Below are 14,334 nucleotides of genomic sequence, written 5' to 3' on the forward strand. Positions count from 1 at the left end.
CACACACCTTGAGCAAATAAAGTGCCAGACTTACAAGGCCCTATCGCCACCGGAGCATCACTTTTAGTGACGCCCCGGTGGCACTATGCACGGCGCGGTATTTACAAGATGGCGTTCAGCCACTTTTTGTGGCTTAACACCACCTTGTAAATACGGCCCCTTAGCACGCAGCGCGTTCCCTGGAAGGGGCGTGCAATGGGTGTTGCTGGGAGTATGCCACAGCAACACCATAGCATTTTGATGCTGCTCCAGATTTAGGAGTTGGCGTAAATCTGCGTCAGCGCCAAAAATCCAACGCCATCCCAGGGGTGTCGTTAGAGTGGCGCACTGAGGAGAAATGTTTTCATTTCTCCTTGTTTTTGCTCTTTCTATGTGTGATGCATTCTGCAGCACACATAGAAGTAACAGCAAATCACCATTGAACATTTTTTTTGGGGGCAGGAAGGTGTCCCTTCCTGCACAAAAACAATTTCCCCCTCAACGCAGTCATCCTTGTACCATTGTGCAAGAACGGCTGCGTTGGCGCTCAGCAGCTAATTTAGAGCTGGCGCAGGGGGAAGCACAGGGGTGCGCTGTATTCTACTAAATACGGCGCTTCCCTGCATTTTGAAAATGACGGCGCGTGGGGCTTGCAAATTTGGCACAGCGTCGCGCTCAGTCATTTTCTTGTAAATCTGGGCCAAAATGTCTAAAGGATAGAGGCTTTTTATGTCATGTTCGATGAAGACCATGCAAATGACTCTAGTCGTACTGCAGAAGAGAGCACCATGTGCAGTTTCTTGCTTTGGGATGTAGTCTCCCACTCTCTGTCACCAACCCTCCGAGCAGGGTCGGAGCCGTTGTGTTTCTGTGCTCAGGCTCGTTGGTCTAGGGGTATGATTCTCGCTTAGGGTGCGCGAGGTCCCTGGTTCAAATCCCGGACGAGCCCATTTTAGCGGAAAACAATCAAATCCTGCTCAAAATACACAACCCCTCAACATTTCTCATTCCACTCGAAGCATTGTTGCGCAAAACATATGTTTTGCCTCAGGCGAAAAATGGATTACAATGCCTTGGCTTCCTTCCTGCTTGCTCTCAGTGCGCCCTGTGTGATGATTTCACAGGCTCTCGTTCCTGGCATTTAGGCATCAGATATTTGTCTGTCTCTACCCGCAGCTGTGGGATTTTTCAGGACGTCTGAGTGTATGCATGCTGGCTGACACCTCTGCAATTTTCACACTTACCCCTCGCATTCCGAGCAACTGCTTATCAAGTATAGAGGAAATCGTGCAAACATATGAGGGGAACTGTGCTCCTTCAGTCAAGCCAGCAAGCTTGTTTCTGTAGTGTAGAGGTTATCATGATTGCCTCACACGCAAAAGGTCCCCGGTTCGAGACCGGGCAGAAACACTTTGCAGCAGCACCTTTTGTGTTTGCTCCCTAAAACCTTAGTCTCTCTCAATGCACACTTAGACAGAAATGACCTTTAAAAACTTGTGACCTGTGTAAAACGTGCTTTACTATTGCAGGACGCTAAAAAGTTATCTGCATCCCTCGGTGGTCGTGCATGTGCATTGTTTCTTGTTCTGTTTTTTTCTTTTTTTTCTTGGCCATGTTTTATTGTGGGGCCTTTAAAGCTGTGACTTTGATAGGAACATTGCAAGCGGCAGCATCGACAACTGCAGACTGAAGAGTCCGACCTGCTCACTGTTTTGGCTGTTAGGATGGCCGAGTGGTCTAAGGCGACAGACTCAAGAGAGCTTTATTTTCAGTGAAGCTGAGCCTTCTGGTCTTTTCATGGAGGCGTGGGTTCAAATCCCACTTCTGACAGGTGTCATTTTCTTCCCTTAAATCTTGCTCTGCTTGCAGAGCCAGCTCCTCACACCACTATCTTTGGAAGCTGCTGTGGCATATGAGGAGAAATCCACCAACCCATCGGCTGGGCCCTCAATCAAAATTCCGTGTATTACTGGAAGGGGCGTCTCAGGCACACCTTCTGTTAGAGCTGCACTTTATGACAGTAACTACCATGCTGGTTTCTACTTAAGCAGTTGATTCTATCGTTTGAAGTGAGGCACTCCTGCCACCTTTTGGGAAAAGAAGACACTGTCCCTGCAACAACACAGGCAGACAAGCTCAAACTGGGTTTCTTGGTTAGGTGGGCGGAGCATATTGGCAATGGTGCCTCCTCGTGACTTGCAATTTACATGAAGAAGACAGAGATGCAGCTGGGAGTAGGCAGTACACATGAACCACTGAACACTGTCTTGCGACTAGCAAACAATTCTGAAATGAGGCGGGGAAAGGAGGTGATTTCCCCATCAAGGGCCATTCCGGGAAATCAGCCACCCTGCGTCTCCCAGGTGAGTGTTTCAGGCCTATGAGCCACTAATATAAATCTCGCCTAATCGAGCGCTGATCGAGCAAGTGTGATTGAATCCAAGAGGCATGCTCCTCTGGCTCAAGAGCTAGCAGGCCCTTCAGTGCTTCTGGTTGGGAAGCCTAAGGTGCAAGGGTCCATGACTTGCAGTGGGTTACAACTACCAGAAAGGGTCTGCTTTTCACATCAGTGCTCTAGTTCAGCTCACTGGCACAGGGCATTTTGACTACCTCTTGCATTGCTAGAGACAAACAAAAAATCCTTGACAGAAAACATCAATTGCTATGGCACGCTTAGAGAGAGAGCCTCCAAATGGCCCTTCTTTTCTGAAAGACGCTTCAGAAGATGTTTCAAATGACTATGCAGCGGCAGTCTAGTTGCTATAGGGGTATGATTCTCGCTTCGGGTGTGAGAGGACCTCGGTTCAAATCCCAGACAAACCCCTACCTTTATAGGTTCAGTCTGTGTTTTAAACAGGAGTATTTCTGCTTTTCACTCTTGTAAGATGTCATGTTGCAATGCAATACATGCTTTATACTGGCGTCGAGACGGTTCAGCATCATGAAGGTATGCGAGATTTCTTTGCAACTGCTTTTCTGTGCTGGAGCAGCAGTGCTCGTAGGAACATTAAATGCACAGTGCTTCTCCATGGTAATTTCGGGTCCAGTTCTGAAATCACCTCTTGGAATGAAAGTGATCCCAGTTCCTTTCTTCCAAGGGAAGAGATCGTGTTCCGGAAGGCTCAGCTTTGAGCGTCATGAACATTGGCCCTCATCCTTGCATCCCAGTCCAATGCATAGCCACATAAAGCAAGCAGGTGTGTCTGTTTCCATAGTGTGGTGGTTCCAGTACAATGCATAGCCACATGAAGCATGCCGGCAAGTGTGTCTGTTTGTGTAGTGTAGTGGTTATCATGCGCACCTCACATGCGAAAGGTCCCTGGTTCGAGTCGCTGGGCTTTTTCACAGTATTTGCATTTCCTGCCTCACCTGACAGGCAAGCTGAGATAAAAGAGACTGTGTCTATCCCTCACCATCGTGAGGTACTACGCTCCTGGGGCATCTGTCACAGCTCACCAAGAGGAGTTGCGCCAGCTTACGGCAGTCAGTTGCTCACTGTTTGACCTTTGCAATGAAGCCTGAGCCTACAGCATTCAAGCCAGCCAAGGAAGGAAGGTACGAGGGCGAAAATAGCTTTCCTGCCCTCACCAAAAACACACACCTTGAGCAAATAAAGTGCCAGACTTACAAGGCCCTATCGCCACCGGAGCATCACTTTTAGTGACGCCCCGGTGGCACTATGCACTGCGCGGTATTTACAAGATGGCGTTCAGCCACTTTTTGTGGCTTAACACCACCTTGTAAATACGGCCCCTTAGCACGCAGCGCGTTCCCTGGAAGGGGCGTGCAATGGGTGTTGCTGGGAGTGTGCCACAGCAACACCATAGCATTTTGATGCTGCTCCAGATTTAGGAGTTGGCGTGAATCTGCGTCAGCGCCAAAATCCAACGCCATCCCAGGGGTGTCGTTAGAGTGGCGCACTGAGGAGAAATGTTTTCAGTTCTCCTTGTTTTTGCTCTTTCTATGTGTGATGCATTCTGCAGCACACATAGAAGTAAGAGCAAATCACCATTGAAGATTTTTTTTTGGGCAGGAAGGTGTCCCTTCCTGCACAAAAACAATTTCCCCCTCAACGCAGTCATCCTTGTACCATGGTGCAAGAACGGCTGCGTTGGCGCTCAGCAGCTAATTTAGAGCTGGCGCAGGGGGAAGCACAGGGGTGCGCTGTATTCTACTAAATACGGCGCTTCCCTGCATTTTGAAAATGACGGCACGTCGGGCTTGCAAATTTGGCACAGCGTTGCGCTCAGTCATTTTCTTGTAAATCTGGGACAAAATGTCTAAAGGATAGAGGCTTTTTATGTCATGTTCGATGAAGACCATGCAAATTACTCTAGTCGTACTGCAGAAGAGAGCACCATGTGCAGTTTCTTGCTTTGGGATGTAGTCTCCCACTCTCTGTCACCAACCCTCCGAGCAGGGTCGGCGCCGTTGCGTTTCTGTGCCAGGCTAGTTGGTCTAGGGATATGATTCTCGCTTAGGGTGCGAGAGATCCCGGGTTCAAATCACGGACGAGCCCATTTTAGCGGAAAACAATCAAATCCTGCTCAAAATACACAACCCCTCAACATTTCTCAATCCACTCGAAGCATTGTTGCGCAAAACATATTTTTTGCCTCAGGCGAAAAATGGATTACAATGCCTTGGCTTCCTTCCTGCTTGCTCTCAGTGCGCCCTGTGTGATGATTTCACAGGTTCTCGTTCCTGGCATTTAGGCATCAGATATTTGTCTGTCTCTGCCTGCAGCTGTGGGATTTTTCAGGACGTCTGAGTGTATGCATGCTGGCTGACACCGCTGCAATTTTCACACTTACCCCTCGCATTCCGAGCAACTGCTGATCAAGTATAGAGGAAATCGTGCAAACATATGAGGGGAACTGTGCTCCTTCAGTTAAGCCAGCAAGCTTGTTTCGCCTCACACGCGAAAGGTCCCCGTTTCGAGACCGGGCAGAAACACTTGGCAGCAGCAGCTTTTGTGTTTGCTCCCTAAAACCTCAGTCTCTCTCAATGCACACTTAGACAGAAATGACCTTTAAAAACTTGTGACCTGTGTAAAACGTGCTTTACTATTGCAGGACGCTAAAAAGTTATCTGCATCCCTCGGTGGTCGTGCATGTGCATTGTTTCTTGTTCTGTTTTTTTTTTTTTTTCTTGGCCATGTTATATTGTGGGGCCTTTAAAGCTGTGACTTTGATAGGAACATTGCAAGCGGCAGCATCAACAAGTGCAGACTGAAGAGTCCGACCTGCACACTGTTTCGGCTGTCAGGATGGCTGAGTGGTCTAAGGCGCCAGACTCAAGAGAGCTTGATCTTCAGTGAAGCTGAGCCTTCTGGTCTCTTCATGGAGGCGTGGGTTCAAATCCCATTTCAGACAGGTGCACTTTCTTCCCTTAAATCTTGCTCTGCTTGCAGAGCCAGCTCCTCACACCACTATCTTTGGAAGCTGCTGTGGCATGTGAGGAGAAATCCACCAACCCATCGGCTGTGCCCCCAATCAAAATTCCGTGTATTACTGGAAGGGGCGTCTCAGGCACACCTTCTCTTAGAGCTGCACTTTATGACAGTAACTACCATGCTGGTTTCTACTTAAGCAGTTGATTCTATCGTTTGAAGTGAGGCTCTCCTGCCACCTTTTGGGCAAAGAAGACACTGCCCCTGCAACAACACAGGCAGACAAGCTCAAACTGGGTTTCTTGGTTAGGTGGGCGGAGCATATTGGCAATGGTGCCTCCTCGTGACTTGCAATTTACATGAAGAAGACAGAGAGGCAGCTGGGAGTAGGCAGTACCCATGAACCCCTGAACACTGTCTTGCGACTAGCACACAATTATGAAATGAGGCGGGGGAAAGGAGGTGATTTCCCCATCAAGGGCCATTCCGGGAAATCAGCCACCCTGCGTCTCCCAGGTGAGTGTTTCAGGCCTATGAGCCACTAATATAAATCTCGCCTGATCGAGCGCTGATCGAGCAAGTGTGCTTGAATCCAAGAGGCATGCTCCTCTGGTTCAAGAGCTAGCAGGCCCTTCAGTGCTTCTGTTTGGGAAGTCTAAGGTGCAAGGGTCCATGACTTGCAGCGGGTTACAACTACCAGAAAGGGTCTGCTTTTCACATCGGTGCCCTAGTTCAGCTCACTGGCACAGGGCATTTTGACTACCTCTTGCCTTGCTAGAGACAAACAAAAAATCCTTGACATAAAACATCAATTGCTATGGCACGCTTAGAGAGAGAGCCTCCAAATGGCCCTGCTTTTCTGAAAGACGCTTCAGAAGATGTTTCAAATGACTATGCAGCGGCAGTCTAGTTGGTATAGGGGTATGATTCTCGCTTCGGGTGTGAGAGGACCTTGGTTCAAATCCCAGACAAACACCTACCTTTATAGTTTCAGTCTGTGTTTTAAACAGGAGTATTTCTGCTTTTCACTCTTGTAAGATGTCATGTTGCAATGCAATACATGCTTTATACTGGCGTCGAGACGGTTCAGCATCATGAAGGTATGCAAGATTTCTTTGCAACTGCTTTTCTGTGCTGGAGCAGCAGTGCTCGTAGGAACATTAAATGCACAGTGCTTCTCCATGGTAATTTCGGGTCCAGTTCTGAAATCACCTCTTGGAATGAAAGTGATCCCAGTTCCTTTCTTCTAGGGGAAGAGATCGTGTTCCGGAAGGCTCAGCTTTGAGCGTCATGAACATTGGCCCTCATCCTTGCATCCCAGTCCAATGCATAGCCACATAAAGCAAGCAGGTGTGTCTGTTTCCATAGTGTGGTGGTTCCAGTACAATGCATAGCCACATAAAGCAAGCCGGCAAGTGTGTCTGTTTGTGTAGTGTAGTGGTTATCATGCGCACCTCACATGCGAAAGGTCCCTGGTTCGAGTCGCTGGGCTTTTTCACAGTATTTGCATTTCCTGCCTCAGCTGACAGGCAAGCTGAGATAAAAGAGACTGTGTCTATCCCTCACCATCGTGAGGTACTACGCTCCTGGGGCATCTGTCACAGCTCACCAAGAGGAGTTGCGCCAGCTTACGTCAGTCAGTTGCTCACTGTTGACCTTTGCATTGAAGCCTGAGCCTACCGCATTCAAGCCAGCCAAGGAAGGAAGGTATGAGAGCGAAAATAGCTTTCCTGCCCTCACCAAGAACTCACACCTTGAGCAAATAAAGTGCCAGACTTACAAGGCCCTATCGACACCGGAGCATCACTTTTAGTGACGCCCCGGTGGCACTATGCACTGCACGGTATTTACAAGATGGCGTTCAGCCACTTTTTGTGGCTTAACACCACCTTGTAAATACGGCCCCTTAGCACGCAGCGCGTTCCCTGGAAGGGGCGTGCAATGGGTGTTGCTGGGAGTGTGCCACAGCAACACCATAGAATTTTGATGCTGCTCCAGATTTAGGAGTTGGCGTAAATCTGCGTCAGCGCCAAAATCCAACGCCATCCCAGGGGTGTCGTTAGAGTGGCGCACTGAGGAGAAATGTTTTCATTTCTCCTTGTTTTTGCTCTTTCTATGTGTGATGCATTCTGCAGCGCACATAGAAGTAAGAGCAAATCACCATTGAAGATTTTTTTTTTTGGGCAGGAAGGTGTCCCTTCCTGCACAAAAACAATTTCCCCCTCAACGCAGTCATCCTTGTACCATGGTGCAAGAACGGCTGCGTTGGCGCTCAGCAGCTAATTTAGAGCTGGCGCAGGGGGAAGCACAGGGGTGCGCTGTATTCTACTAAATACGGCGCTTCCCTGCATTTTGAAAATGACGGCGCGTGGGGCTTGCAAATTTGGCACAGCGTCGCGCTCAGTCATTTTCTTGTAAATCTGGGCCAAAATGTCTAAAGGATAGAGGCTTTTTATGTCATGTTCGATGAAGACCATGCAAATGACTGTAGTCGTACTGCAGAAGAGAGCACCATGTGCAGTTTCTTGCTTTGGGATGTAGTCTCCCACACTCTGTCACCAACCCTCGGGGCAGGGTCGGAGCCGTTGCATTACTGTGCCCAGGATCGTTGCTCTAGGGGTATGATTCTCGCTTAGGGTGCGAGAGGTCCCGGGTTCAAATCCCGGACGAGCCCATTTTAGCGGAAAACAATCAAATCCTGCTCAAAATACACAACCCCTCAACATTTCTCATTCCACTCGAAGCATTGTTGCACAAAACATATTTTTTGCCTCAGGCGAAAAATGGATTACAATGCCTTGGCTTCCTTCCTGCTTGCTCTCAGTGCGCCCTGTGTGATGATTTCACAGGCTCTCGTTCCTGGCATTTAGGCATCAGATATTTGTCTGTCTCTGCCCGCAGCTGTGGGATTTTTCAGGACGTCTGAGTGTATGCATGCTGGCTGACACCGCTGCAATTTTCACACTTACCCCTCGCATTCCGAGCAACTGCTGATCAAGTATAGAGGAAATCGTGCAAACATATGAGGGGAACTGTGCTCCTTCAATCAAGCCAGCGAGCTTGTTTCTGTAGTGTAGTGGTTATCACGTTCGCCTCACACGCGAAAGGTCCCCAGTTCGAGACCGGGCAGAAACACTTGGCAGCAGCAGCTTTTGTGTTTGCTCCCTAAAACCACAGTCTCTCTCAATGCACACTTAGACAGAAATGACCTTTAAAAACTTGTGACCTGTGTAAAACGTGCTTTACTATTGCAGGACGATAAAAAGTTATCTGCATCCCTCGGTGGTCGTGCATGTGCATTGTTTCTTGTTCTGTTTTTTTTTTTTTTTTTTGGCCATGTTATATTGTGGGGCCTTTAAAGCTGTGACTTTGATAGGAACATTGCAAGCGGCAGCATCAACAAGTGCAGACTGAAGAGTCCGACCTGCATACTGTTTTGGCTGTCAGGATGGCCGAGTGGTCTAAGGTGCCAGACTCAAGAGAGCTTGATCTTCAGTGAAGCTGAGCCTTCTGGTCTCTTCATGGAGGCGTGGGTTCAAATCCCACTTCTGACAGGTGTATTTTCTTCCTTTAAATCTTGCTCTGCTTGCAGAGCCAGCTCCTCACACCACTATCTTTGGAAGCTGCTGTGGCATGTGAGGAGAAATCCACCAACCCATCAACTGGGCCCTCAATCAAAATTCCGTGTATTACTGGAAGCGGCGTCTCAGGCACACCTTCTGTTAGAGCTGCACATTATGACAGTAACTACCATGCTGGTTTCTACTTAAGCAGTTGATTCTATCGTTTGATGTGAGGCTCTCCTGCCACCTTTTGGGCAAAGAAGACACTGCCCCTGCAACAACACAGGCAGACAAGCTCAAACTGGGTTTCTTGGTTAGTTGGGTGGAGCATATTGGCAATGGTGCCTCCTCGTGACTTGCAATTTACATGAAGAAGACAGAGAGGCAGCTGGGAGTAGGCAGTACCCATGAACCCCTGAACACTGTCTTGCGACTAGCACACAATTCTGAAATGAGGCGGGGGAAAGGAGGTGATTTCCCCATCAAGGGCCATTAATGGAAATCAGCCACCCTGTGTCTCCCAAGTGAGTGTTTCAGGCCTATGAGCCACTCATATAAATCTCGCCTGATCGAGCGCTGATCGAGCAAGTGTGCTTGAATCCAAGAGGCATGCTCCTCTGGCTCATGAGCTCGCAGGCCCTTCAGTGCTTCTGGTTGGGAAGTCTAAGGTGCAAGGGTCCATGACTTGCAGCGGGTTACAACTACCAGAAAGGGTCTGCTTTTCACATCAGTGCCCTAGTTCAGCTCACTGGCACAGGGCATTTTGACTACCTCTTGCCTTGCTAGAGACAAACAAAAAATCCTTGACAGAAAACATCAATTGCTATGGCACGCTTAGAGAGAGAGCCTCCAAATGGCCCTGCTTTTCTGAAAGACGCTTCAGAAGATGTTTCAAATGACTATGCAGCGGCAGTCTAGTTGGTATAGGGGTATGATTCTCGCTTCGGGTGTGAGAGGACCTCGGTTCAAATCCCAGACAAACCCCTACCTTTATAGGTTCAGTCTGTGTTTTAAACAGGAGTATTTCTGCTTTTCACTCTTGTAAGATGTCATGTTGCAATGCAATACATGATTTATACTGGCGTCGAGACGGTTCAGCATCATGAAGGTATGCGAGATTTCTTTGCAACTGCTTTTCTGTGCTGGAGCAGCAGTGCTCATAGGAGCATTAAATGCACAGTGCTTCTCCATGGTAATTTCGGGTCCAGTTCTGAAATCACCTCTTGGAATGAAAGTGATCCCAGTTCCTTTCTTCCAAGGGAAGAGATCGTGTTCCCGAAGGCTCAGCTTTGAGCGTCATGAACATTGGCCCTCATCCTTGCAACCCAGTCCAATGCATAGCCACATAAAGCAAGCAGGTGTGTCTGTTTCCATAGTGTGGTGGTTCCAGTACAATGCATAGCCACATGAAGCAAGCCGGCAAGTGTGTCTGTTTGTGTAGTGTAGTGGTTATCATGCGCACCTCACATGCGAAAGGTCCCTGGTTCGAGTCGCTTGGCTTTTTCACAGTATTTGCATTTCCTGCCTCACCTGACAGGCAAGCTGAGATAAAAGAGACTTTGTCTATCTCTCACCATCGTGAGGTACTACGCTCCTGGGGCATCTGTCACAGCTCACCAAGAGGAGTTGCGCCAGCTTACGGCAGTCAGTTGCTCACTGTTTGACCTTTGCAATGAAGCCTGAGCCTACAGCATTCAAGGAAGGAAGGGACGAGATCGAAAATAGCTTTCCTGCCCTCACCAAGAACACACACCTTTAGCAAATAAAGTGCCAGACTTACAAGGCCCTATCGCCACCGGAGCATCACTTTTAGTGACGCCCCGGTGGCACTATGCACTGCGCGGTATTTACAAGATGGCGTTCAGCCACTTTTTGTGGCTTAACACCACCTTGTAAATACGGCCCCTTAGCACCCAGCGCGTTACCTGGAAGGGGCGTGCAATGGGTGTTGCTGGGAGTGTGCCACAGCAACACCATAGCATTTTGATGCTGCTCCAGATTTAGGAGTTGGCGTAAATCTGCGTCAGCTCCAAAATCCATCGCCATCCCAGGGGTGTCGTTAGAGTGGCGCACTGAGGAGAAATGTTTTCATTTCTCCTTGTTTTTGCTCTTTCTATGTGTGATGCATTCTGCAGCGCACATAGAAGTAAGAGCAAATCACCATTGAAGATTTTTTTTTTTGGGCAGGAAGGTGTCCCTTCCTGCACAAAAACAATTTCCCCCTCAACGCAGTCATCCTTGTACCATGGTGCAAGAACGGCTGCGTTGGCGCTCAGCAGCTAATTTAGAGCTGGCGCAGGGGGAAGCACAGGGGTGCGCTGTATTCTACTAAATACGGCGCTTCCCTGCATTTTGAAAATGACGGCGCGTGGGGCTTGCAAATTTGGCACAGCGTCGCGCTCAGTCATTTTCTTGTAAATCTGGGCCAAAATGTCTAAAGGATAGAGGCTTTTTATGTCATGTTCGATGAAGACCATGCAAATGACTGTAGTCGTACTGCAGAAGAGAGCACCATGTGCAGTTTCTTGCTTTGGGATGTAGTCTCCCACTCTCTGTCACCAACCCTCCGAGCAGGGTCGGAGCCATTGCGTTTCTGTGCACAGTCTCGTTGGTCTAGGGGTATGATTCTCGCTTAAGGTGCAAGAGGTCCCGGGTTCAAATCCCGGACAAGCCCATTTTAGCGGAAAACAATCAAATCCTGCTCAAAATACACAACCCCTCAACATTTCTCACTCCACTCGAAGCATTGTTGCGCAAAACATATTTTTTGCCTCAGGCGAAAAATGGATTACAATGCCTTGGCTTCCTTCCTGCTTGCTCTCAGTGCGCCCTGTGTGATGATTTCACAGGCTCTCGTTCCTGGCATTTAGGCATCAGATATTTGTCTGTCTCTGCCCGCAGCTGTGGGATTTTTCAGGACGTCTGAGTGTATGCATGCTGGCTGACACCGCTGCAATTTTCACACTTACCCCTCGCATTCCGAGCAACTGCTGATCAAGTATAGAGGAAATAGTGCAAACATATGAGGGGAACTGTGCTCCTTCAGTCAAACCAGCAAGCTTGTTTCTGTAGTGTAGTGGTTATCATGTTCGCCTCACACGTGAAAGGTCCACAGTTCGAGACTGGGCAGAAACACTTGGCAGCAGCAGCTTTTGTGTTTGCTCACTAAAACCTCAGTCTCTCTCAATGCACACTTAGACAGAAATGACCTTTAAAAACTTTTGACCTGTGTAAAACGTGCTTTACTATTGCAGGACGATAAAAAGTTATCTGCATCCCTCGGTGGTCGTGCATGTGCATTGTTTCTTGTTCTGTTTTTTTTTTTTTTTCTTGGCCATGTTATATTGTGGGGCCTTTAAAGCTGTGACTTTGATAGGAACATTGCAAGCGGCAGCATCAACAAGTGCAGACTGAAGAGTCCGACCTGCACACTGTTTTGGCTGTCAGAATGGCCGAGTGGTCTAAGGCGCCAGACTCAATAGAGCTTGATCTTCAGTGAAGCTGAGCCTTCTGGTCTCTTCATTGAGGAGTGGTTTCAAATCCCACTTCTGACAGGTGTATTTTCTTCCCTTAAATCTTGCTCTGCTTGCAGAGCCAGCTCCTCACACCAGTATCTTTGGAAGCTGCTGTGGCATGTGAGGAGAAATCCACCAACCCATCAGCTGGGCCCTCAATCAAAATTCCGTGTATTACTGGAAGGGGCGTCTCAGGCACACCTTCTGTTAGAGCTGCACTTCATGACAGTAACTACCATGCTGGTTTCTACTTAAGCAGTTGATTCTATCGTTTGATGTGAGGCTCTCCTGCCACCTTTTGGGCAAAGAAGACACTGCCCCTGCAACAACACAGGCAGACAAGCTCAAACTGGGTTTCTTGGTTAGGTGGGCGGAGCATATTGGCAATGGTGCCTCCTCGTGACTTGCAATTTACATGAAGAAGACAGAGAGGCAGCTGGGAGTAGGCAGTACCCATGAACCCCTGAACACTGTCTTGCGACTAGCACACAATTCTGAAATGAGGCGGGGGAAAGGAGGTGATTTCCCCATCAAGGGCCATTCCGGGAAATCAGCCACCCTGCGTCCCCCAGGTGAGTGTTTCAGGCCTATGAGCCACTAATATAAATCTCGCCTGATCGAGCGTTGATCGAGCAAGTGTGCTTGAATCCAAGAGGCATGCTCCTCTGGCTCAAGAGCTAGCAGGCCCTTCAGTGCTTCTGGTTGGGAAGTCTAAGGTGCAAGGGTCCATGACTTGCAGCGGGTTACAACTACCAGAAAGGGTCTGCTTTTCACATCAGTGCCCTAGTTCAGCTCACTGGCACAGGGCATTTTGACTACCTCTTGCCTTGCTAGAGACAAACAAAAAATCCTTGACAGAAAACATCAATTGCTATGGCACGCTTAGAGAGAGAGAGCCTCCAAATGGCCCTGCTTTTCTGAAAGAAGCTTCAGAAGATGTTTCAAATGACTATGCAGTGGCAGTCTAGTTGGTATAGGGGTATGATTCTCGCTTCGGCTGTGAGAGGACCTCGGTTCAAATCCCAGACAAACCCCTACCTTTATAGTTTCAGTCTGTGTTTTAAACAGGAGTATTTCTGCTTTTCACTCTTGTAAGATGTCATGTTGCAATGCAATACATGCTTTATACTGGCGTCGAGAAGGTTCAGCATCATGAAGGTATGCGAGATTTCTTTGAAACTGCTTTTCTGTGCTGGAGCAGCAGTGCTCGTAGGAACATTAAATGCACAGTGCTTCTCCATGGTAATTTCGGGTCCAGTTCTGAAATCACCTCTTGGAATGAAAGTGATCCCAGTTCCTTTCTTCCAAGGGAAGAGATCGTGTTCCGGAAGGCTCAGCTTTGAGCGTCATGAACATTGGCCCTCATCCTTGCATCCCAGTCCAATGCATAGCCACATAAAGCAAGCAGGTGTGTCTGTTTCCATAGTGTGGTGGTTCCAGTACAATGCATAGCCACATGAAGCAAGCCGGCAAGTGTGTCTGTTTGTGTAGTGTAGTGGTTATCATGCGCACCTCACATGCGAAAGGTCCCTGGTTCGAGTCGCTGGGCTTTTTCACAGTATTTGCATTTCCTGCCTCACTTGACAGGCAAGCTGAGATAAAAGAGACTGTGTCTATCCCTCACCATCGTGAGGTACTAGGCTCCTGGGGCATCTGTCACAGCTCACCAAGAGGAGTTGCGCCAGCTTACGTCAGTCAGTTGCTCACTGTTTGACCTTTGCAATGAAGCCTGAGCCTACAGCATTCAAGCCAGCCAAGGAAGGAAGGTAAGAGGGCGAAAATAGCTTTCCTGCCCTCACCAAAAACACACACCTTGAGCAAATAAAGTGCCAGACTTACAAGGCCCTATCGCCACCGGAGCATCACTTTTAGTGACGCCCCGGTG

General features: G+C 48.5%; 1 non-coding gene across 1 annotated transcript; it reads left to right on the plus strand.

Moving 5' to 3' along the window:
• The first annotated feature begins 8,433 nt into the window (after positions 1-8,433).
• Positions 8,434-8,506, plus strand: TRNAV-CAC (transfer RNA valine (anticodon CAC)). Its single transcript has one exon. It is a non-coding gene; the product is annotated as a tRNA-Val (tRNA).
• Positions 8,507-14,334: the final 5,828 nt, after the last annotated feature.

This window comes from Pleurodeles waltl, unplaced genomic scaffold (genome assembly GCF_031143425.1).
Source record: "Pleurodeles waltl isolate 20211129_DDA unplaced genomic scaffold, aPleWal1.hap1.20221129 scaffold_91, whole genome shotgun sequence".
Lineage (NCBI taxonomy): Eukaryota > Metazoa > Chordata > Amphibia > Caudata > Salamandridae > Pleurodeles > Pleurodeles waltl.